The sequence below is a fragment of the Schistocerca gregaria genome, chromosome 3, assembly GCF_023897955.1.
Source record: "Schistocerca gregaria isolate iqSchGreg1 chromosome 3, iqSchGreg1.2, whole genome shotgun sequence".
In the NCBI taxonomy this organism is placed as follows: Eukaryota; Metazoa; Arthropoda; class Insecta; order Orthoptera; family Acrididae; genus Schistocerca; species Schistocerca gregaria.
Genome location: NC_064922.1, coordinates 536,846,977 through 536,871,363, shown reverse-complemented (window position 1 = coordinate 536,871,363; position 24,387 = coordinate 536,846,977). Strand labels below are relative to the sequence as shown.

The window sequence follows — 24,387 nt, the reverse complement described above, 5'->3', positions numbered from 1 at the left end:
GTCTGCAATGCTACACATCACACTGTGCAGTTTTCTTGAGTGTTTTTAGAGGATGTATCCTTAAGCTAAGTGTCAAAGAGGTGTTAATCCTTCTCTTACACTTACAATTACAACTGTTCTTTACTTTTATGAGCAGTTCTGCACATGCTGTAATGTGTGTCTCCTGCAGAACATGATAGGTAATGCAAGTTTCGGCTATGGCCATTTTTATGGTGTTAAGTGTACAGCAGAGCCTCACCATACAAAGACTGTGCCACAGGAGCCCACAGTAAGCACTATGAGTGGCATTTGAAAAGTCCGAGAGACAGCACCACCGGCACATATCGAGGTCATGTTTAGTTAGTAGCATCTTTGGATAAAACACACACCAAGTTTCAGCTATATTGGTGTATTTCTTTGTGTTTGGCATTCATGTGAATCAAAGCAGTTGAGTGATTGTCAAAAAATGGATGGAAAATAATTTCGTGTGGTGATTAAACATTGATTTATGAAAGGCAAAACGCATCAGGAGACTAAAGAGAAGCTTGATAAACATTATGGTGACTCTGCGCACCTTCAATTAGAACAGTTTATAAGTGGTTCCAAAATTTTTGGAGTAGCCATATGGGCACAAGTGATGCTGAACGTTCTGGACGCCCTGTGGAGGTTACGACTCCAGAAATCATTGATAAAATCCATGATATGGTGATGGATGACAAGAGTGTTAAGTTGCGTGAGACTGCTAGTGCTGTGGGCATCTCAAATGAATGGGTACATCATATTTTGCATTAACATTTGCACATAAGAAAAGATGGTTTCCGCAATTGCTCATGTTTGACCAGAAACGGACTCGTGTGAGGTGTTACAAGGATGGTTTGCAGCTATTCAGGAAGAATCCGCAGCACTAAGTGTCATTTTGTCACTGTGAATGAAACATGGATACATTACTATACTCCTGAGACCAAACAATGGGTTACCAAGGGATACCCTGCACCAAAAAAGGTGAAGACCATTCCTTCGGCCAGAAAGGTTATGGCGACTGTCTTTTGGGATTCCTCATCGTCTATCTAGAAAAGAATAAAACTATTACAGGTGAATATTATTCATCGTTACTGGATCATTTGAAAACTGAGCTGCAAGAAAAATGCCAGCGATTGGAATGCAAAAATGTCCTTTTCCATCACAACACTGCACCAGAGCACACAACTCAGCAGTTGTGGTCACAAAATTAATGGAAATAGGATTCCAACTCTCCCCCCCCCCCTCTCCCCCCCCCCCCCCCCCCTCAATTCTCCAGAGTTGGTCCCTTGGACTACTATTTGTCCCCCAATTTGAAGAAATGGCTGGCGGAACAAAGATTTTATTCAAACGAGGTGGTGATTGCAGCAACTAATAGCTATTTTGCAGACTTGGACAATTCCTATTATTCGGAAGGGATCAACAAATTAGAACAGCACTGGATGAAGTGTAAGTCTAAAAGGAGACTACATCAATAAATAAAAAAGGTTTACCATAAACACGTTAGTAGTTTTTATTTTTGCATGGACTTTTCAAACGCCCCTCGTAATACTGTTTGAATAATAGCTAACGCATTGAAGTGGGGCAAACTCGAGCAATACAGATCTGGGTTCAAGTATAGTCTGGCACACAGCTTTAGCTCATTAAATGAATCAATATAATCATCATAAAACTGTCACTAGTGTGTAAATGTTTTTATATACACATGTGCCTTTTCCCCCCTTTCAAACTTGTGAGGGTGTACTAGAACTTTTTTTTTTCTTCTCCAAAAAGGACCTTCCAGTACTCTGATGATTTTAAATTAATTAAATACTTATTTGACACAGTGGAATACTTTACCAGTGAGGAGCTGCTTGTTTGCAATGCAGATATGAATATGACAATGTATGTGTAATGAGTGCTGACCAACAAAGCTTGAAGACCTATTTATTGTCTGACAATGTGATTTAAACAGCTAAAATTTTAATAATTTTGATCAAACACACACACACACACACACACACACACACACACACACACACACACACACACACACACACACACACACACACACACGAGTGTGCACACATGTATTTTATTTTACCCGAGGCAGTATTATCCCAGCAAATCAACTGATAGAGGTCTTATCTTCTACATCCAGCCAGCATTTGCAGGAGTTTTCCCTTGGTTGGAAGGTAAGTGCTGAAATCTTCCAGCTCACTGAGAACTGGCTGAAAAGAACGAATTTCAGTAATTCAAGTTCTGACCACTCATTTTTATAGTGAAATGTGACTTCAATAATACACTAAATCAAAACACACACATACAGCATTCAACTTGTATCACCTGGACTGAGATCCTCAGTTATATTCAAAGTCAACACCAAGTCCAAATATAAAATGTACCTTGTTAAAAGGCAGCACACACAATATAAAATAGTGGGTTATCTTGCAAGAGTAAAAGGGCATATATTACAGAGCAATGTCCCATATACAAGTACATGTAGATCAGTTTGTACCATCAATGTGACCAGGCAAGAATACTCAATATTGAAGTTTATTTTGCCATTCTTACTCCCACTGATCTATGAATCACCCAACCAACATGCGGATGGTGGCCAAGGAAAACATGGGACCACTTGCAACAATGTCCCCTTGCCTAATTACTATGACAATCAGTTTTCCTAGATAACAGGGTTCTCCTATACATCAAACTAATGTACGTCTCTTCTGCTTTTGTACAAGATGAAAGGAATCCACACGATCTACTCTCTTCTCTCTGCTGTCTATATCCCCAAAAATACTTGGGGGGACATTTACAAAGCAAAGAAGATAATGTGATGACACTGTACATGCATTTGTACCTCTGTTCTATACTACAGTTCATTACAAAATATTGTACATTCAGTTTGGGTAAAAGTCTCATACAGGGAACAGAAAACTATTTATAGCTGATGACATTACCCTACAAACACCTTTCGCAGAAGGCTATAGTGAAACTGTGATGAATGTTTAAAATGTTTCAAAATGAAGATCTAAAATTTGGGATACAGGGCAGCCTGTATATCAGGGGCCTTGCATGAACGGTGTGTTGTGGAAGCAGTACTGGCCTGCTTTACTGAACTGTGTCGCAGGGACTACAAGTGGTAATAAGGACAGCTGGGGACAGGTTGAATTGGACAGGTCACGGAATCAATAGTGGGAGGGGAGGAGGAAATGGATAGTGAGAGGGAAGGAGGGGGAGATGCACGAGGCAGGTGGAAGGTGTCCAAGAGTAATGGGAGATGCAAAATGAGATGGTTAGGAAGATATGGACAAAGAGAAGAGTGAAGAGAATGTACGAAGAGAGGGGAAGATGAAGAGACAAAGAGTGGAGATGAGGTAATAGATAAAGGTGGGAGGATGTGGTGGGGCAAATGGAGGGAGGAAGAGGCGGATGGTTGGTTGATTGGTGGAGTGGGGGACAGGTTTAAGGGAACAAATAACAAGGTCATCAGTCCCTTAGCCCACGAGTGGTGCATCCAGACAGAGACATCTACCCCACAATGTTTTCTGACCTAGTCAGGAGATTCATAATGCTAAAGGCAAGAAGGCTACAAACATAATGGACATCTTTTGTACTGTCAATAGCAAAAGCAATGTGAAGAATATAGGGAAGTAACAGGTGGGTGTCCCTGGGGCTCTACATGTGACTGGAGATGACGCACCCACAGCTGTCCCACCCTTGATTCATTATAGTCAATAGCAACCCCTATTCAACACAGTGTGACACACAATAGAAAACTGTGTGCAGAGGGAAGGAGGCAAACTGAATTTAAAAGTAATTTACACAGAGTACAAGAAGGATGAAAGATAAGTCTGGTCAAGGAGTATGAGTTGGGGAAGTGCCAGACCTAACAGACACCTCCATCCATCCTGCCTCTGTTCTGGCAGTAGATTGCAATCTTATAACTGAGAATAAAGATCACTTTCATGAGGAGGGGGGGGGGGGGGGGGGGGGACTGAGAACAAATCCAACAATCCCTGAATCATTTTTCAGTATTACAGGCAATTAGTCTAGAAGTTCATCCTTAACACCGAGGGCAAAAAGGAGAGGGTATTCTGCCAACATAAGAGTTCTCATCTCTAAGGCTCCACAACTGCAATGTGGGAGTGGCTCATTACACTGTGACAAAGCAAGCTGGGATAATTTTAATTCCCCTCGTGTTTCGCCATCTGCCTCCTTCAATTCGTTTTGTTACTTTTAACTATTTACCATTGGCATACGTGAATATAAGCTGTACTTTCATAAAAGAGAAAGGCTGGCCTTCCGTTTTAAAGAATATAAACACCAGATCTAATTTTGTGCTTAGTTTTATGTATGTAATTGATTTTCAAATTTATTTTAACTGTTCCTAGTTAGTATGTTTCATTATATGGTGAAATCAGTAATTGTTTCGTAACTTAAATGTTATTGTTGACTTACAAACAAATATAAATTCTGCACTAATTATAAACATTTGGAAGACGAAATACTAGTAATCTTAATGTAACTATTTGGCTCTATTTGAAAACATGTTAGCAAAACCAGCCCTGAATTAATTCCAAAGTAATTAATAATTTTGTCGTAAGTATTGTTTGTGTAACTATATTTGTTAATTTCATGATTTAAACAAATAATTCGGCCTAATCCTTGTAGTAGAAGAAACTGTTAAGAGGAAGAAATTTTTCGACGTATTCAGTTAATTGAATGAGTTAAGTTTTAGTTGTAATTTCTGTAAATTTAACTTTGAACAATGGGTAGTTTCAGTACCTATTATTGTGATGATATATAACAGCCGGTTTTTGGTCACTAGACAGTCAGTCCATGGCCAAGTTTCAGATGAGAAGCCTGTGTGAGGATAACAACACTGCTTCAACTTAACTGTGGAATAAGTGTTAAACAATTAGGCCGTGTGTAAAAACAATGACAGTGTCTGCTCCATACATACCTTTCTATTCGTCAAGAACTGTGAACTTTGTGGTTAGGTTTTTATTGCTCATAAATGTTCAATAGTAAACTAGTGTAGCAGTATGGTAAACTAGTGTAGCAGTATGTGGAGGTTTGCCTTCACACTATTAATGAGACTTATCAAAAGTTGAAAAATAGTGCAGTGACCATATAACTGTGTATTATTTGGGGGTTGTGAAAAGTGAAATTAAAGTACTGTGAAACGCAACTGTGCACCTGTTGGCTATTTACAGGAGTCCGTGTCGGAATTCATAACCCATTATTCAGCCAGTGTAGCAACGCACTACGTCAACTCCGAGGACAACAAATGAAATAAACAGAGCAGGCAGATCCGCTACAACATAAAATAAAACTATGGTTTAATCTGGTATGACCGATGTAGAGATGATGTTGGTTGGGTGTGGGATTGAAGGGACCAGACTGCTAAGGTCATCAGTCCCTTGTTCCACGATAAAATCACACTAAATAAAAACTGTCAGTCGTTAAAAACGGAGAACTGAGACAAGGGACGACACAATACAAGAAAGGCAGACAAAGACCAGACAAACGGAACTAAAATCGCACCGAGTGTGAAGGTGGTTGGCCGACCATGAAAATAAGGAAAAGCCAACCACCAAATGACATTAAAACCCACAGTTTAAAACCACAGGCCAAAGGCCCAAGTCAATACAGGAAATACAAGGACAAACACTCAAATCATACGATAAAAACCCCCTGCCCGAATAAAACTCAACACGAGGTCCGCCATAGCAACGTCATCACATAAAAGGGCAGGGAGGGTATCAGGCAGCGCAAACGTCTGCCTGAGTCCTGTTAAAAGCGGGCAGTCCACCAAAATGTGGACCACCATCAGAGCTGCCCCGCAGCGACATAGCGGTGGGTCCTCCCGGCGCAACAAATGGCCGTGCGTCAGCCACGTGTGGCCAACGCGCAGCCGGCAGAGGACGACAGAGTCCTTCCGAGAGGCCCGCATGGAGGAGCGCCACACACGGGTCGTCTCCTTCACCGCCCGAAGTTTGTTGGGCGTGGGCACGGTGCGCCACTCGTCACCCCAGGCACCAAGCACTTTCTGGCGCAAAAGCGACAGGAGATCACACTCCATAAGGCCGAGTTCCAGAGCCGGTGAACTCACTGCCTGTTTAGCCAGCGTGTCAACCCGCTCATTGCCCGGGATGCCGACATGACCTGGGGTCCAAACAAAGACCACGGAGCGGCCGCAACGGGCAAGAGCATGGAGCGACTCGTGGATGGCCATCACCACACGGGAACGAGGAAAGCACTGGTCAAGAGCTCGTAAACCACTCAGGGAGTCACTACAGATGACAAAGGACTCACCTGAGCGGGAGCGGATATACTCTAGGGCGCGATAGATGGCAACCAACTCGGCAGTGTATACACTGTTCCCGGGTGCCAGCGACCGTTGCTCACAATGATCCTCTAGAGTAAGAGCGTAACCAGTGCGACCAGAGACCATTGAACCGTCGGTATAGGTCACGGCAGATCCGGGAAACTCGGCAAGGAGAGCAACAAAGCGGCGGCGGAGGGCCGGAGGAGGGACCGAGTCTTTCGGACCCTGTGCCAAATCCAGCCGAATGCATGGTCGGCGCACACACCAAGGGGGCAGACGGAGATTGGCCCGGAAAACAGGCGGGAGAGGAAAAAACTCAATCCCACACAGTAGAGCCCGGATGCGAACCGCGATCGTACACCCTGACCGGGGCCGCCTGTCTGGAAGATGGACGATCGAGTGCGAGAACAGGAGACAGTAGTTGGGATGCCCTGGCAAGCTACAAACGTGGGCAGCATAAGCGGCCAGAAGTCGGTCGCGCCGGATCCGCAATGGAGGAACACCAGCCTCCACAAGTAAGCTGTCAACAGGGCTTGTCCGAAATGCTCCTGTGGCGAGTCGGATCCCGCAGTGATGGATGGGATCCAGCAATTGCAATGCTGATGGCGATGCCGAACCATAAGCCACACACCCATAATCAAGGCGGGACTGGATCAGCGCTTGATACAGCCGGAGAAGGGTGGACCGATCGGCACCCCATCCGGTGTGGCTAAGGCAACGGAGAGCGTTTAAATGCCGCCAGCATGTTTGTTTAAGCTGCCTAATATGAGGCAGCCAAGTCAACCGGGCATCAAATACCAGTCCCAAGAACCGATGCGTCTCTACCACAGCAAGAGGTTCACCGTCAAGGTAAAGGCGTGGCTCAGGGTGAACCGTGCGACGCCGGCAGAAATGCATAACGCAGGTCTTAGCGGCCGAAAACTGGAAGCCGTGCGCTACAGCCCACGACTGCGCCTTGCGGATAGCGCCCTGCAGCTGGCGCTCAGCAACTGCAATGCCAGCGGAGCTGTAGTAGAGGCAGAAGTCGTCTGCATACATCGAAGCTGCGACGGACGATCCCACCGCCTCAGCGAGCCCATTGATCGCAATTAAAAACAGGGAGACACTGAGGACAGACCCCTGTGGGACCCCGTTCTCCTGGACCCGGGAGGAACTATGGGACGCAGCAACTTGCACGCGGAAGAAACGAGACGACAGAAAATTCTGAATAAAAATTGGGAGCGGGCCCCTAAGACCCCATCCATGAAGTGTGGCCAGGATGTGATATCGCCAAGTCGTATCGTACGCCTTCCGCATGTCGAAGAAGACAGCAACCAGATGTTGGCGGCGTGCAAAGGCTGTACGGACGGCAGACTCTAGGGAGACCAGATTATCGACGGCAGAGCGGCCTTTACGGAACCCACCCTGAGACGGAGCCAGAAGGCCTCGAGACTCGAGGAGCCAACTCAACCTCCGGCTCACCATACGTTCTAGCAACTTGCAAAGAACGTTGGTGAGGCTTATGGGGCGGTAGCTGTCCACCTCCAGCGGGTTCTTGCCAGGTTTCAACACGGGGAGGACGATGCTTTCTCGCCATTGAGACGGGAACACACCCTCAACCCACATGCGGTTGAAAACATCTAGGAGGCGTCGCTGGCAATTCACAGAGAGGTGTTTCAGCATCTGGCTGTGGATGCGGTCTGGCCCAGGAGCCGTATCAGGGCAAGCAGATAGTGCACTCTGGAATTCCCAGTCGCTGAAAGGAGCATTGTACGACTCCGCGTGGCGCGTGTGAAAGGAAAGCCTCCAACTCTCCAACCGCTCTTTCCGGGAGCGGAAGGCCAGTGGGTAATACGTAGATGCGGAACACTGAGCAAAATGCGCTGCTAACCGGTCCGCAATCGTGTCGGAGTCAGTACACACCACTCCCTGGGATACCCACGTGACATGGGACCCACAGAAAGACAACTGAACAGGCAGCACAACGAAGGTCAGCAAGAAGCTCACGAATATCAAATACCAAAGGGTGACAAGAATACTGTCAGTCAACAGCTTAAAGACTGCTCACTGAGTCAGATGCATATTAACACACAGTCAAGGGATGCATGTTTAACAAAATGGAGAGCTTTGCTAACAGCTGTCAGCACTACAGTAAACACACTACACATTCCCGTCAACAAATGGTGTTCCATACCAGCAGGGGATGTAAAAGCATATCCCATCTAATTCGCAGTCTTACACCCATCAGTGTAAAAGATGTAGTACCCTTGAACTTTCGAAAAACTGGACGTAACAAGACACTGAAGGATCTTGGGGGGACACAGAGACTAGACCCTTGGAACAGATCAGTCTTAATCTGTGGCCTGGGCACCATCCAAGGAGGATGAGACAAGAGCCTGAAGTAGTTCCCAGTCAGTGAAGGGTCCATTATGGGATTGAGCTTGGAGGGGAGTGAAACATAAAGGGATGTCTTCAACTTGTTGCTTCTGCAATAGAAAGGTAGCTGGATAGGAAATGGATGGCAATGCTGTTGCAAAGTTGGTCACAAGGTATTCTGCTTGAACTGATAGATTGGCACATAAACCAAAGACCATGGAGCTTGGGCCAGGGAGGGGGTATAGGGTTGACAGCATTCCTTCCGACTGTGCTTGATTAGATAGTGAACCTTAATGCGAAGTCATTTAAAAGTGATAAGGCAGGACTAAAGGACGATGATTGAACCATTACGGGGCTTTTCGGCAATTTAAACAGCTAAACTGCAAAGTCTTTGGTGCACAACGGCATTGGCTGATGATGGGAGGACCTGTTGAAAGGGGAGTAGCAGTTCCAGTGGTGTGGATGATATCGTCTGAGTTGCCTTGTACAACCTCCTCACCAATACAAACTGAAAGAGAGGCAGCAAACGTAACAGCAGAGGCATACCAAAACCAATTGGCTCTGAAGTGTCCAATGTGGTAGTCAGTCTGGTGATGGCAAGGAAACAGGACAGTCACCGGAAAGCAGTCACTGTCATAAAAGTCGTCATGTAGTGACCAATCTAGTGAAGCCATAAGATTTGGGAAAGAGGTTGTTAGTTTGATAGCTGAAAAGTTCTGAATGGTGGGCTCCATATGGTTCCCAATCTGGTCAATACAACATAAGAAGCCTGCTGGGAGAAGGATAAATATTACAAATGATAATTACTGAGGTCATTTGCGCCCACAATGCTATGGCTTCCAATGAGGTATCAAGGGGAATCCATGCACTAACATCTGTATGAACCAAAATACAAATCCCACCATACATCCTCTTGGAACCAGCACAGTTCTGACAAAAAGCAAGACAACCACGGATTATTGGAGAACAGTTATCTGTGAAGTGTGTTTCTTTAAGAGCAATGCAAATCATAGAAGAGGAGGATATAAGATGTAGCTCTGGCAGGTAACAGTAGTACCCACTACAATTCCACTGAATAACCACTTGACTGGTGGCCAGGTTGTGTGTGAAGGGGCCTGGAGGACAAGTCACATCACAGGATCATTGCCTGTCACCACTGGGATGAACCACATCCACAAATGTCCTCTCAGAATCCAATGGCTAAGATAAAAACACCTGTATTTGTACAATTACCCTTGTGCCTTATTTGTACATGCCCGATAAAATGTCTGCCTTGCCACTGGAGATTGATCCAGAGCTCCTCACGTGTCTGGAGAATAAGATCTTTGTGGAAGATGATTCCTTAAGCCATAACCAAAGTTTTGTGTGGGGTATTGTTCACAGGTAAGTCACCTAGACAATCACATGCCTGACGAGCTGTAGATTGGACAGCAGAGGAAGCTTTAATTAATAATGAACCATTTCACATTTTCCCAGAGACTCAACTTCCCCAAATTTGTTTTCTAAGCTTTCGACAAAAAACAATGGTTTCTTTGCAGTAAAAGTATCCCCATCAGTCCAAATATATACTAAGTATTTGGTGAAGAATTTCACTCCCACAGATCTGGTTTGTCCCTCTTCTCACAATGTAAACAAGGAAAGAAACATTGTGGGATCATATCCCTCTTTATTCTAATAATATACCCCTCTGAAGAGAATGCTGGGGCCTTGTGGCCACCAGAGGAAGGAAGTTAAATTCGCTTCATGTATGAATTTTCCGCCATGGTACCACCCACTTCAAACAGGGGACCTGTCTATGGGCTCCACTCATCTATAGCAACAGTAACCTGGCCAGTAAACAGTCCCCTGCCCCAACCATGACTGGCACATACACCTTGGTTTGAGTGGGGAGTTTCCAGCTCAGGCACCAACAGTGCGAAACCTGTGTGGTCAGAGCTACCACCATTCTGGTACTTGACGACCCCCTCCACGATGGAATGGCAACCCTGCTAGGTTTTGTGCATAGTCACCTTGCAAGAAAGGAAGAAAGCGAGGAGGGAAAAGCACAAAATCAGAATATACACTGCACTGGGTGACCTCCCCTTCAGCATCCACACTTCAGCAAAATTTGGAGAAGTACAAAGTCAAACTCAACAAGGAAACCATATATTAAGAATGAAAAGTTGTAGAATGGCAGAAGGGAATAAAGTGAGTGTCCAAAATCACAAACATGATCCAAGCACAATCGGCATGAAATCACACTGGTGCTATGCAGCATCAAACGGTGCACATGCAGTTACTTGGTGCCACCATGTGTGTAAGGCAAAGCTAGATACACTGACCAGGTTTCATTTGAATGAACCTCATATGTGTTGAACACACACGTGGAAGAAGCCACGCGGAAAAGACAAGTAGATATACATAAAGCATAGTGTATGTATGTATGTATGTATGTATGTCTTCTTCCAAACCCTTGGATCAATTTCTTTGAAATTTGGCACAGAAACTTCAGACCTTATGAAGATGAGCACTGTGCAAATTACAAGCTGCTAGATCCCATAGGAGTGGGGATATGGGCAAATGTGTTTCTTCCAGCCGGTAGGGTATAAGCTGTCCTGCACAACAGGCAACTTGTTTAGGTACAGTAACAGCTTGCCAAATCAACCTGCTCTACAAGGCAGCCTACATGTCAGGCACGAAAGTGTTCCCCAGGCCCCAACATGTAGCTTGCCCTGCACGATAGGCGAGTTGTGCTGGAATAGTTTCAGACTGCTTTGCACAACAGCCTGTACGTAAGAGGCAAATAAATGATTTTCGAGCCCTGATGTGCAGCCAGTCCTGCTTGACAGATGTGTTGTGGAAATAGTATCGACCTGCTTACCTGAACTGCATTGCAGGGGCTACACAAGTCCACGAGCATGGCTGGGGATAGACATACGCAGAGGAAACAATTGACAGAACAAGAAAAAGAGGGGGAGCAGGAGATGCATGAGGCAGGTGGAAAGTAAAGGGGGTAGTGTGGGCAGATGGAAAAGGAGGGGGGGAAGTGTAGATGGAAAGTGAGGGGCAAAGCAGTGGGGGAAAAGCTTAGTGATATAAATCTCATTATAGAGAAAGCCACAGAAGAGTCTGTTGATTTTTTTTCTTTAGATAATTATTAAGTGGTGTTTCTCTGAAAATGGATACTTCCTAAACTCTGAGAAAGCACACTAAATTCTGTTCTGTACAACAAATAAAAACATATCAACACACCTGAGGTAGCCTATGAACAGGAGTCAGTAAGTAGGGTTGAATGCTAGAAATTTTTGGGTATGCATATTGATAAAAAAAAAAAGGTGTGACTACGGCCTCCCGTCAGGTAGATCCTTCGCCAGGTGCTGTTTTTCAATTTGTCCGCACTTCAGTGACTTGCGTATTGATGGGGATGAAATAATAATGATTAGAACATAAAACCCAGTCCGTGAGCGGAGAACATCTCTGACCCAGCAGGGAATCAAACCTGGCCCTTAGGATTGACATTCTGTCACACTGACCACTCAGCTACCGGGGGCGGCATATTGATGAAAATTTGAAATGGAAGAAGAATCTTGCCAAACTTTTCAAACAATGAAGTTCAGCTACTTTTGCTCTTCATATAACTGCTAGTCTTGAAAACAAAGTTTCAACTGCCTGACATTTTGCATATTTCCCCTCGGCAATGTCTTCCAGAATAATTCTCTTGGATAACTCGCCACTTCAGAAAAAAAAAAAAGTATGAACCACACGTAAGCTACCGGTAAGAATAATATGTGTTCACCATGATCATCACATAAGTACCTCTTCAAGAGGTTAGGCATTGTAATTACACCATCATGGTACACACTTACCTGCTAATGAAATTCTTCAGAGAATCCATCACACTCTTCAAAGAATAATGATGTCCTTACCTACAACACTAAAAGCTTTCATTATTAAAGCTTTCATTATTAAAGCTTTCATTATTAAAGCTTTCATTATTAAAGCTTTCATTATTAAAGCTTTCATTATTAAAGCTTTCATTATTAAAGCTTTCAGCAGCTCAGAAAGGAGTTCAATACACAGCAACAACAGTATTAGTGTCCAACAGGAAGCAAAACATGTTTTAAATCTAACCCAAAGCCATTTCTTCTGGACAACTCTTATTCCATGGAGGAATTTCTGTTAAAAGCTGGTAGCCTGAAGGAAAAAAAATTGTTTTTGTGCAGTTATATGAGCAGGACTAAAGAAACGTGTGTTCATTACCTAAAAATCATGTACACAAATCCTGTAAACTGGCTCATTTAATTTGATAAAAATAATCATTCAAATGATATATGGACTTGTAGCTCATTAACTTTATTGCAGCGTCACTCCAGCAGGAACAGGTTCCTTTCCAACATGACTGACAAAGTGATATGCACATACTAGCTCGGTAGTGGGCATGATACACTCCTCCTTACATGATATATATATATATATTTTAAACAAATATCTAAAACTGAACACGAAAATAACTAACCTATAACAGACTGCCAAGTTTCCAGTCTGGCTGTTTTCTGATAGGTCGGGTCTAATTAGTTAACATCATTGATGTACAAAGTGCTGACCACTTTTCATTATTCAGTGTGTTTGAACTAATGGATAACCGACCTATCATAGGATGACTCCATAGCAATGCAGCTGTGGGTTTATGACACACACCACATACCAAATAAACAGTTTTGCTAATAAAAGGATAACAACAGATTGGATCAAGGGGAAAGTGCTGACAGCACCCCGCTGTCTTGTGTAAGTTGATTTACCTAAGTAGTACTGTTAAGATGAGCTGTGTGACACTGGCAAAATGTTCTCATCCAGAGATACCATTCTCAGTTTGCAACTGGAACTTCAGCTTCGTCTGGAAATCCGAGAAGAGTACCGCAATTTATTTCACCGAGAGAGCTTATGAAGTCACATTCTGAGGAAGCAAGTAGGAATAATTTTAATTCCCCTCCTGTTTTGCCATCTGCATCCTTAAATTGTATTTTTTGCTTTAAACAATTTACCATTAACATACATGAATTTAATCTGCATTTTCATAAAAGAGAAAGGTTGCCCATCATTTTTAAAGAACATAACACCAGATCTAATTTTGTGCTTAGTTTTATGTATGTAATTGATTTTCTAATTTATTTCAGCTACTCCTAGTTAATATCTTTTGTTATAGTGCGAAATCAGTAATTGTTTCGTACCTTAAATTCTATTTTTGAAATACACACAAATATAAATTCTGTACTAGTTATAAACATTTGGAAGAACAACTAAGAGTATTCTTGAAGTATTTATTTGGCTCTATTGGAAAACATGTTAGCAAAGCCAGACCTTAATTACTCCTGAATTGATTAACAGTTTTGTTGAAAGTATTGTTTATATAACTATATTATGTTAATTTAATGATTTAAACAAATAATTTGGCTTAACCCTCATAGCAGAAGCACCTGTTAAAAAGAACCAATTTTTCAATGTATTCAGTTAATTTAATGAGTTAAGTTTTAATTGTAATTTCTGTAAATTTAACTTCAAACAATCTGAAGTTATGTACCTATTATTGTGAGGATATATAAGGGCCCGGTTTTTGGTCACAAGACAATCAGTCCACGGCAGAGTTTCAGACGTGAAACCTGTGTTGGTTAGAACAAAAATGCTTCAACTTAACTGTGGAATAAATGTTAAACAATTAGGCCACGTGTAAAAAAAATGACAGTGTCTGCTCCATATGTACCTGATTATTCTTCAAGAACTGTGAACTTTGTGGTTAGCTTTTATTGCTTTTAGATGTTCAACAGGAAATTATTGTAGCAGTATGTGGATGTTTGCCAGCTAATTATTAATGAGGCTTATGGGAAGTTACACAACAGTGCACTGGCCATATAAATGTGTATATGGGGGTGGGGATTGTGAAAGTAAAACACACTGAAACGCGACTGTCCATCTATCAGCTATATTATTTACAGTAGTCAGTGTCCAAATTACAAACCCCCATTTTTCAGCCAGTGTAGCAACGCAGCACGTCAACACGGAGGACAACAAATGAAATAAATAAAGCAGGCGGAACCGCAACATCTTTGTCCAAAGGGAGGTGAGAGGGGAATAACAAAAGAAATGTAAATTATGGTTTAATGTTCCATCAATGTTCAGGTCATTTGAGGTGGAGCTCAAGCTTCAAATGGTGTAAGTAAGCTAAGGAAGGAAGGAAGGAAGGAAATTGACTATGCCCTGCCCAAGTAATTTTTCTGGCATTCAGATTAAACAGTTATGGAAAGACCTATATCTGGCTGACATGATGAGAATTTGCACTGCTGCCCTCGCAAATACGTGCCCAGTGTCTTACCCCTGCACTAGCTCATTCGATGAGAGGTGAAGAGGACACAGAGGCAGTAATGGCATACATCACTGAGAAAAGTAGACACACGACTTTCAGTCTACTCACCCACTGAGACCATCCTTCTTGTGGAGGTTATAACTCTTGTTTGTCTCTACAAGGAAGTCCTTAACATTCTGATGCCAATGTTAAGTGGTCTTCCATATGCTGGCTTCCAGTTCCACAGGTTTGATGAACCCATTTATCTTTCTTTGTGATCTATGAAACATAATGATTCAAGTTTTCCTTTATCCTTAAATTTGACTAAGTTTCTGATTTTTTGATTCATTTCTCAGGCAATAACAGGATTTTGCCATCAAGGTGCAGTGATTGATATCTTGTGGTCTGCCTGTTGGGATAACATGGCAAGGTGAGTATCTGCTAGTATTTTTAATCTGTACTACTATGTAAAGACAAGTCGTAGTTTAAAGTTGTTGCCAAAAAATCTCTAAAAGTTCTAGACCGAGTTATTTCCGATTTTCACACATTAATCTAATAATGTTCAGACAAAAAAAAATCTACTCACCATGCAGCAGCAGGGGAACAGACAAACAAAAACATTTAACTTTAAAAGTTTTCGGAGCCAGTGGCTCCTCCTCCTGGCAGGAGAGTTGTGGAGGAAGGAAGGAAGGAAGGAAGGAAGGTGTTTGAAGGAAAAGGACTGTAGAGATTTAGGGAAAGTGTATAGCCAAGGCCGATGAGAAATACAGGCCCCGGCCTGTGAACATGACGTCACACTCGGTGTCTTGATTCGCTAGTGGAAGCAACATGTGTGAAAGAGCATTGCAATTTGCTGTGTTGTTTTTCGTACTACAAAAGTGGAGTTTAACTAAGTGCATCAACAGAATATGCGTGTATATGTGTATGTGTGGTGGTGACGCATCCACAATTTGTCATAATTACGGTGTTGTGTGCGAAACATTGTTAATTGTAAGCAAGGTATGTTAACCTCAAACGCATCTTCGTTTACTACTTTAGAAGATTCTAACCGCCTGTGTGTGTTTATCCTGACGTGATTTCGAGATCTTACACCTCACTGTAACTTCGAGGTAATGTATTGAAATATGGTTTCATTTTATTTCTAGATCTAGAACTCTTGAAATGCCATGTCGATGTAGTGTGTTTGGCTGTCGGTCGAATTATGATTCCGAAACAGAGAGAACGACTACATTTTCTTTGCCATCTGATGAGAGTCGACATGCACTGTGGCTTCGAAATATCCCAACAGACTTAACCAAATTAAAACGGCCAAATATTTGTGCAAAACACTTCGATGAATCAAGTGTAATTCGAGTGGACATAATTACGGACAGAGGACAAAAAGAATTTCCCAGAATAATCCCAAAACTCACCGAAAATGCTGTGCAAACTATTTTTCCCAACACTCCCTCAAACTGTTCTAAATCAACTACAAAAGTGAGACGTCTTGCTGATGTGGAAGACAATCTTAAAAAAGCTATTCAAGACAGTATTGAGTCAAACAACAAACACCTCCAACAAAATTCACTTTCGTGTCTCAATATTTCTTTATTTCTAGAAGGCCAGAAAATTTGCAGCAACAAGTGGTCTGTGATTAGAGATGATGGAAAATTGCATATCTGTCTTTTGGGACTAGACAGGGGAATACCTTGTGTTATTGCATTCATAACTGTTAATAGTGATTTGAGCTTTAGAGTAAATATTAGTGAAGGAATTCATTTTGCAATTAATGCATCCATCAATGCTGTGAAGAAATTAACTTCCATAATCGTTTTAGAAAATGTAATGTCAATGGTTGAGAAAGAGGAAATTTTGCCTAGTGTTACAGATAAATTAAACTGTGCTGTCAATTGCTTGCAGACTATCCCAAATTATCATGAAAATCCACAACTGAAATTTATTGTAGAGCAACTCCATGTATCACAAATCTCAAAAAACAGACACTATGGCAACAACACCATGATAGTGGCATGCTGCTTGTATGTACATTCTGTCAGTGCATACAATGCCTTGAGGAAATGTGATTTAATGTTTTTACCCCACCCATGAACCCTGCAGAAACTAATTTGTAATTACCAGCTGGTCACTTCATCAGTTCAAATGAGTCCTTATTTAGAAAACAGGGTGAAATATTTAGAAAAACATGAGTTTGTAGTGTCTCTGTTGTTAGATGAGATTTATGTGCAACCACAACTTTCATTTAAATCTGGCTCAATACATGGGAGTAGCTTTTTTCATCCTGAGACGTGTGCCAAAACAGCACAGGTTTTTATTGTGTCTTCTCTTTTGTCTAAATATGTTGATGTAGCAATTATACCAGTAGCTAATATGACAAGTGAAGAGCTGAAATCTTTGATCAGTAATGTTCTGTGCATGGTTGAAAGAGTGGGCTTCAAAGTTGTTAGTCTGATAGCAGAGAACAACAGTGTAAACAGGAAGGCATATAAACTGTTCACCCCCAGTAGAATTCTCCAACCCAGTATTGAACACCCTCTAGATCCTTCCAGGAAACTCTATGATGTTTGACACTGTACACATTCTGAAATGTATCAGGAACAATTGGCAGACAAAAAGAAATGTTAATGAAGTGTTACAGTTTCCTGACATGACTGATCATTCAATAATATTGACAGCACAGTATAAGCATTTGGAGCTGGTATATGAGAAAGAAAGAAACTCTTTAGTCAAATATGGCCACACACTATCAGCTAGAGTACTGTATCCATCATTCATTCAAAAAACAAAATGTGAAATTAGCTTTGAAAATATTCAATAATAATAATAATAATAATAACATAGTAGCTTTGAAACATGCAACAAAGGATATGCCTAATGTTACTGAGCACATAAATCAGACAGCAACTTTCCTTCAGGTGATTGTGAACTGGTGGAAGATTGTGAATGTTAGAAGTGTATTTGAAGGACAAAGATTCAGTGATCCTTACAGAGAAGCCATCAGGAAGACAACAGACAATCAGGTGACATTTCTAAATAATCTGTGTCATTGGCTAAAAGTTTGGAGAGTATCTGTACCAATAAGTAATGCTTTAACATCACAAACATTCCAGTCTTTAATATTAACAACTGAATCTTTTCTGCAGATAATTCCATACTTATTTGAGAAATGCTACCGACAGTTGAGTGGGGCAAATTACTACATTAGTTACATCCAAGTCCCAGAAAATGAAAGAAAATTAAGATTAAAAAATGTACTGTTTGCAGCTCAAAATGATGTTCCACCTAACATGTTACCTATTTTGACATACATAGGAGGTTATGCAGCTAGGAAAGCCCTTCAGAAATCTAAGTGTGACAAATGTACTGAATGGAAGCAGCTGAACAAAGAAGTTGAGGTAGATTCTTCTTACAACTTTGTGAAGGAACTAGACCGGGGTAAACTGACTTTGCCTACAGAGACAGTAGTGATCACAGTTGGAATAGTGTGGCATACAGTCTGTCTGTGAATGACTTTCTTCAGCAATTTATGTCATGTGGTAAACAGCTTTCCATTTCTCAGAAGATATGCATGTCAAAAGTTGTGAAAGCAGTGGATAATGCTGAATGTGTGTGTGTGTGCGCGTGCTTCACAACACATTGTTAAGCAAACTGGAATATGTATCTCTCTGTGCCAACAGGATACCCATTACCAATTTTGAGAAAATGCACAATGATAAGGCAAGTAAGGCCAAAGTAGATTCAAGGAAAGTGAAGAAGCTTAGGACTGACACACAAGTTTGAAGCCCTCTACACAGATACCATTTCTTTTTTTGTACTTTCTCATGTTGTCAAGTTTCACAGATATCTCACTGTCCTTATTGTACAATTTTATTTCATTATGTAGCACACTATTTTTGATTTTTACTTTGTGTTTCCTGTGGAGGTGTAAATAATGACCAGATGTGGTTTCATGTTTGTGAAAGCAACTGTTGGTTGGGTACTGGTCAATATTTTTCTTTATGTATCTCACTGTGAAAATTGTATTCACATGGAACGGTCAGGATACCCAAGTTTTTAAACAGCACTCTCCAGTGAGCTATCTAGTTACTGTTTAATATATTATGTATAACCCTTTGTTGTAGTTGCAAGTGTTTCTATAATCTGCCCATTTACCTCCCAGAAGATTCATTTTTGTGATGAAATTTTCCATATCACTGCCAGTAAAATGATGTATATATAATATGGTTAGGCTTTGGAACATATTTGTGTCCCATATGTTTATGGCTGATATTTCTATATGTTTTTCTCCACTTAATGAAATAATGTCATTTTTGACTTCATGCATAATGCCTTCCTTAACATACATGCATGCATGCATGACCCACCATCCTGCATAAAGGTTCTGCTATACTGAAATGCTAGATTATAAGAGTTTAAACCATTGAGACTTATTTAAGGTGTGCTACATCAATCTTCTGTGATGCAAACGAGTGATTTGTCTGTAGTTCCACTTGTAGTTGCTGGACTATTTCTCATGGACAGAATATTTTGGTGGAGGATTAAGAAACCTTACCTTGAAGGTTTCTCTCTTTTTGTCCTTGACTAAAAACTCCTTTGGATGAAGAGCAGGCATAATTTTGCATTTTCCACACAGTACTACAGAATGTTGCTTCTATTGACTTCTCATCCTTCAAAAGTGCTGTTGATGTTGTTACTGCTGCTGATGGTGATGCTGCAGCTTCTGATGTTGTTGAGGATGTTTTCAGTAACATACAGATAATGCCATGGCAACACCATGGTTTGTCAGGAATTTGTTTATTTCCTCTGTGAAGTATGTTTTATTTTTCTTTTGTCGTACTTACATTTGATCATTTGGCTAATTCTGTCATATTTTCTAAATGCCTGTAAAGAATTTATTAGAAGTGTAAACTGGCTCTAAATTTTTGAGAATAGTATCATTAAATGAATAATAAATTGACCTAAGGCAGTATCGTATTGCCATGAAATGTCTAGCACCAATAAGTTGGAACATCTTGTTTCATTAAAACCTTCAAAGGGGCATATAGTCACTTTTATTGGAAAGTTGAAAGCTCACAGTAAGATGTAAAATTATTTTTACAAATTTATCACACTACTGTAGTGAGTTTAAAAGATGCCACAAATTTACCTGCCTAATGTTTATGAACTAATCTACCATCCTATTATCTTACCTCAATTAATATCAACTTTGAGTAATGAAAATGTGTGTTTTTTAAAAAAGCATTACAAATTTGTTAAAATAAATTATGTATGTGAAATGTTTGTTCCTGTTCATTATTGTCTTGATACCTGGGGGGGGGGGGGGGGTATTAGGACAGAGAGACCTTGGTATAAATTTGTGTTGTACAGAAAGCATAAAGCTAAAGAACTATTAATGTTTATCGAGTAGTGCTTGTTGCTGATTTGTGGAAACTACCTGTAGTACACTGTTTGATGATAGTTCGTCTCACGTGTTGCAGATGTAAGCCAACAAAGACATGTGGGTACATTCAAAAAAAAAGTTTTAAATACTACTGTCCTGGATACAGGGCCCCTTATAAATTGAAATTGTCCTTTCAGTTTGGAAATTCATTTCCTTTTATCCACTTCCTTCTATTTGTAAATGTAGGTGCCGCTTGACAGTTACGGGGCCAGTAAACTGGTAATTCAAGATGGTAAATGTTCAATTTTATATTGGAACTACTTAGAATATACAGTGAGCATAAAATGAAAAAAATACAGAACTTAGTTTATGCATTTTGTAGTGTCATCTTCAGACACAGACCAATATATATATTGACAGAATGTACTTTTTTTGACTTTGTAGCCTTGTGAATGTCTATTAAAAATTACTACAGTCAGTACTCCAAGAAGAAATTTTTCCATTGTGGAGAACACTGAAATGATGTAGCAGTTCTTCCAAAAAACTAATAGCCCTTATTCCATAAACATAATATCTGCATCAACACTGACTTCCTCAATAGACAGGTAAGTGACAAATTCTTGTCAAACTACAGATGAGATTTTTGTTTTTGGTAGAACTGACTGCTAAACAACTGCATAAATATGTTAAAAGTTACTTTATTTTGCACGACCTGTTTCGAGGAAACCTCTTCCTCATTATCAGGTGCCTTTTTCTAATTGCAATGAATAAAATATGCAAGAAAAATAGAGGTGAAAATTTTCTTCTGGCAATTCGATACATTAGGTTTGTTCATATCCAAGAACTTAATAATTCCTGTCTTAAAAGTATTTAATAGAAGCACTTTTATTATGCCTCTTAGAAACAACGTGGCATTTGTGCAAAACAGGAAATAAGGTACATCGATTACGTTCAGGTGATCGCCCTACAAGTCTTGTCAAAACTGTGGCGTGATGCACAACTTCATCGAAATCATTCTTTAGAGATGAGCATCTTCTGTAATTAAATTTTCACTCATTAAAAATGAAACACCTTTGAGAAAAATCGGCGAAATATAAGAGGAAAAATATCGGCTGCTGACATTTTCTTTCGTGTGAGGAAAAAAAAAAAAAAAAAAGAACACCTACTGAAAGCAAAGGCGGTGTACCTATATTTCTCTGCGCCTTGGATGAATGTAATCTAGAACGGAAATGCGTACGACACATCTATCTTTTAACTTGTTTCGATCACCGAGATTTGAATATTTCGCTATCTGTTAGAAATGTTCACACACTTACAAATAATGTTATGAATGGAATATGTGAGAGCTTGTCAAAAATTAGTTTGTCTGTAACTGCATTTTAGAAAAAATTCTGAACACATTCTTTCCTTTCGTTCAAGCAATTATTGTGTGGTGTAATTATTTTACCGGTTACTGGAAACAAAAATGACCTACAAGCAAAAAATGTCTAAAACCACACACAACTAGACGTAAACTGTGCTTGGTTAGTAAGCAAACAAATTGCATAAACTCTCAATTGGGATGCATATGTTTTATTTGTCATGCCAGACCTACTGTTTTTCAGCTATTAAATACGTATGCCTACATCTGTGTTCTTGATTGCTAGGTTTCTAAGTATATCTTGCATCAAAGTTTACCAGTATTCAGAAATCCCGTATATGTGCACCCAGCATAACTTTAATTCATATAAAACTTTCGTGGACCTATTTTAGACAGAGGTGCTATCTGCTCTGAGGTGACAAGATGACAGGATGCTGCCGGTCACGTGACATCCTCTGTGTGACATACGCGGCGTGGCCTGTCTTTCTCGTTGGCCTCGGGTACAGCTTAGACAAGTCATCCAGAACCCTGGGTCAGGGGAGACTTACCGGATGGGATGATAATGAAAGACTCACCTGCAGTCCATTTCCTTTGCCCTCTTTCCCTTCAACTCTTCTGCCAGAAGAAGGCTTCGAATGTGTGTAAAAATTAAACCCTTTTGTGTGTGTTTCCCTGCAGGGTGAGTACTTTATTATCTATTCATTTACATTATATTGTCCACAACTGATCATTTTTATTCTTATAATGTGCAGATAGACATAGGCTACAAATTCTTTTAATATTATAGTAGGTGTGTGTGTGTGTGTGTGTGTGTGTGTGTGTGTGTGTGTGTGTGTGTGTGTGTGTGATGCGTGCACGCACACACACAGTGCAAGTCTTTTTCCAAACTTGTTTCACATAGGAAGACTGCACTGTAGTTCCTTCTCTAGATTTTCGCACAGATGACAAAATGGTAGATATCGAAACAGATGAGAGAGGGATAGAGAAACAATTAAAATCGTTCAAAAGAGGAAAGGCCCCTGGACCTGATGGGATACCAGTTCGATTTTACACAGAGTACGCGAAGGAACTTGCCCCCCTTCTTGCAGCGGTGTACCATAGGTCTCTAGAAGAGCGTAGCGTTCCAAAGGATGGGAAAAGGGCACAGGTCATCCCCATTTTCAAGAAGGGGTTGCGAACAGATGTGAAAAACTATAGACCTATATCTCTAACATTGATCAGTTGTATTATGTTTGAGTATAATGACTTTTCTGGAGACTAGAAATCTACTCTGTAGGAATCAGCATGGGTTTCGTAAAAGATGGTTGTGTGAAACCCAGCTCGTGCTATTCGTCCACGAGACAGAGGGCCATAGGCATGGGATCACAGGTAGATGCCGTGTTTCTTGACTTCCACAAGGCGTTTGACACAGTTCCCCACAGTCGTTTAATGAACAAAGTAAGAGCATACGGACTATCAGATCAATTGTGTGATTGGATTGAGGAGTTCCTAGATAACAGAACGCAGCATGTCATTCTCAATGGAGAGAAGTCTTCCGAAGTAAGAGTGATTTCAGGTGTGCCGCAGGGGAGTGTCATAGGACCGTTGCTATTCACAATATACATAAATGACCTTGTGGATGACATTGGAAGTTCACTGAGGCTTTTTGCAGATGATGCTGTGGTGTATCGAGAGGTTGTAACAATGGCAAATTGTACTGAAATGCAGGAGGATCTGCAGCGAATTGACGCATGGTACAGGGAATGGCAATTGAATCTCAATCTAGACAAGTGTAAAGTGCTGCGAATACTTAGAAAGATAGATCCCAAATCATTTAGCTCCAAATTACAGGTCAGCAACTAGAAGCAGTTAATTCCATAAATTATCTGGGAGTACGCATTACGAGCGATTTAAAATGGAATGACCATATAACATTAATTGTCGATAAAGCAGATGCCAGACAGATTCATCGGAAGAATCCTAAGGAAATGCATTCCAAAAACGAAGGAAGTAGGTTACAGTACTCTTGTTCGCCCACTGCTTGAATACTGCTCAGCAGTGTGGGATCCGTACCAGATAGGGTTGATAGAAGAGAGAGAGAAGATCCAATGGAGAGTAGCACACTTCATTACATGATCATTTAGTAATCGCGGAAGCGTTGTGGAGATGATAAACTCCAGTGAAAGACTCTGCAGGAGAGACGCTCAGTAGCTCGATACGGGCTTTTGTTAAAGTTTCGAGAACATACCTTCACCGAAGAGTCAAGCAATATATTGCTCCCTCCTACATATATCTTGCGAAGAGACCATAAGGATAAAATCAGAGATTAGAGCCCACACAGAAGCATACCGACAATCCTTCTTCCCACAAACAATACCAGACTGGAATAGAAGGGAGAACTGATAGAGGTACTCAGGGTACCCTCCGTCACACACCGTCAGGTGGCTTGCGGAGTATGGGTATGGATGTAGATGTAGAAAGGTACGTGCTTCGAGACAATAGCATTAGTGATTCTGAACAAAAAACTTCATATGGACATATACCCTATTGGGAACGGTTTCCGAGATAGAGCACGTTTAATATCACTTGTGTGTGTTTTTCTTTAATAACTTGAAAACCGCACTTTTGAATGAAAGCGTGTCTTAGTACACAATTAAACTGAATTAAATTTTCTCCAAAAAAGGTCC

At 41.0% G+C, this 24,387-nt stretch overlaps 1 protein-coding gene across 22 annotated transcripts in view; it reads right to left on the bottom strand.

The window, feature by feature from the left end:
* LOC126356300 (mpv17-like protein 2) overlaps positions 1 to 24,387 on the bottom strand; it is a 35,723-nt gene that overhangs the window by 4,269 nt on the left and 7,067 nt on the right. For 6 of the 22 annotated variants that reach the window (XM_050007226.1, XM_050007230.1, XM_050007236.1 and 3 more), the window contains 2 exons: positions 15,114 to 15,263; positions 2,081 to 2,207 (listed from right to left, as the gene is read on the bottom strand). The exons of 3 other annotated variants lie outside the window; for them this stretch is intronic. The gene's annotated coding sequence lies outside the window, so the exon portion shown is untranslated. 13 more of the 22 variants (XM_050007227.1, XM_050007229.1, XM_050007240.1 and 10 more) reach the window with 9 other exon arrangements.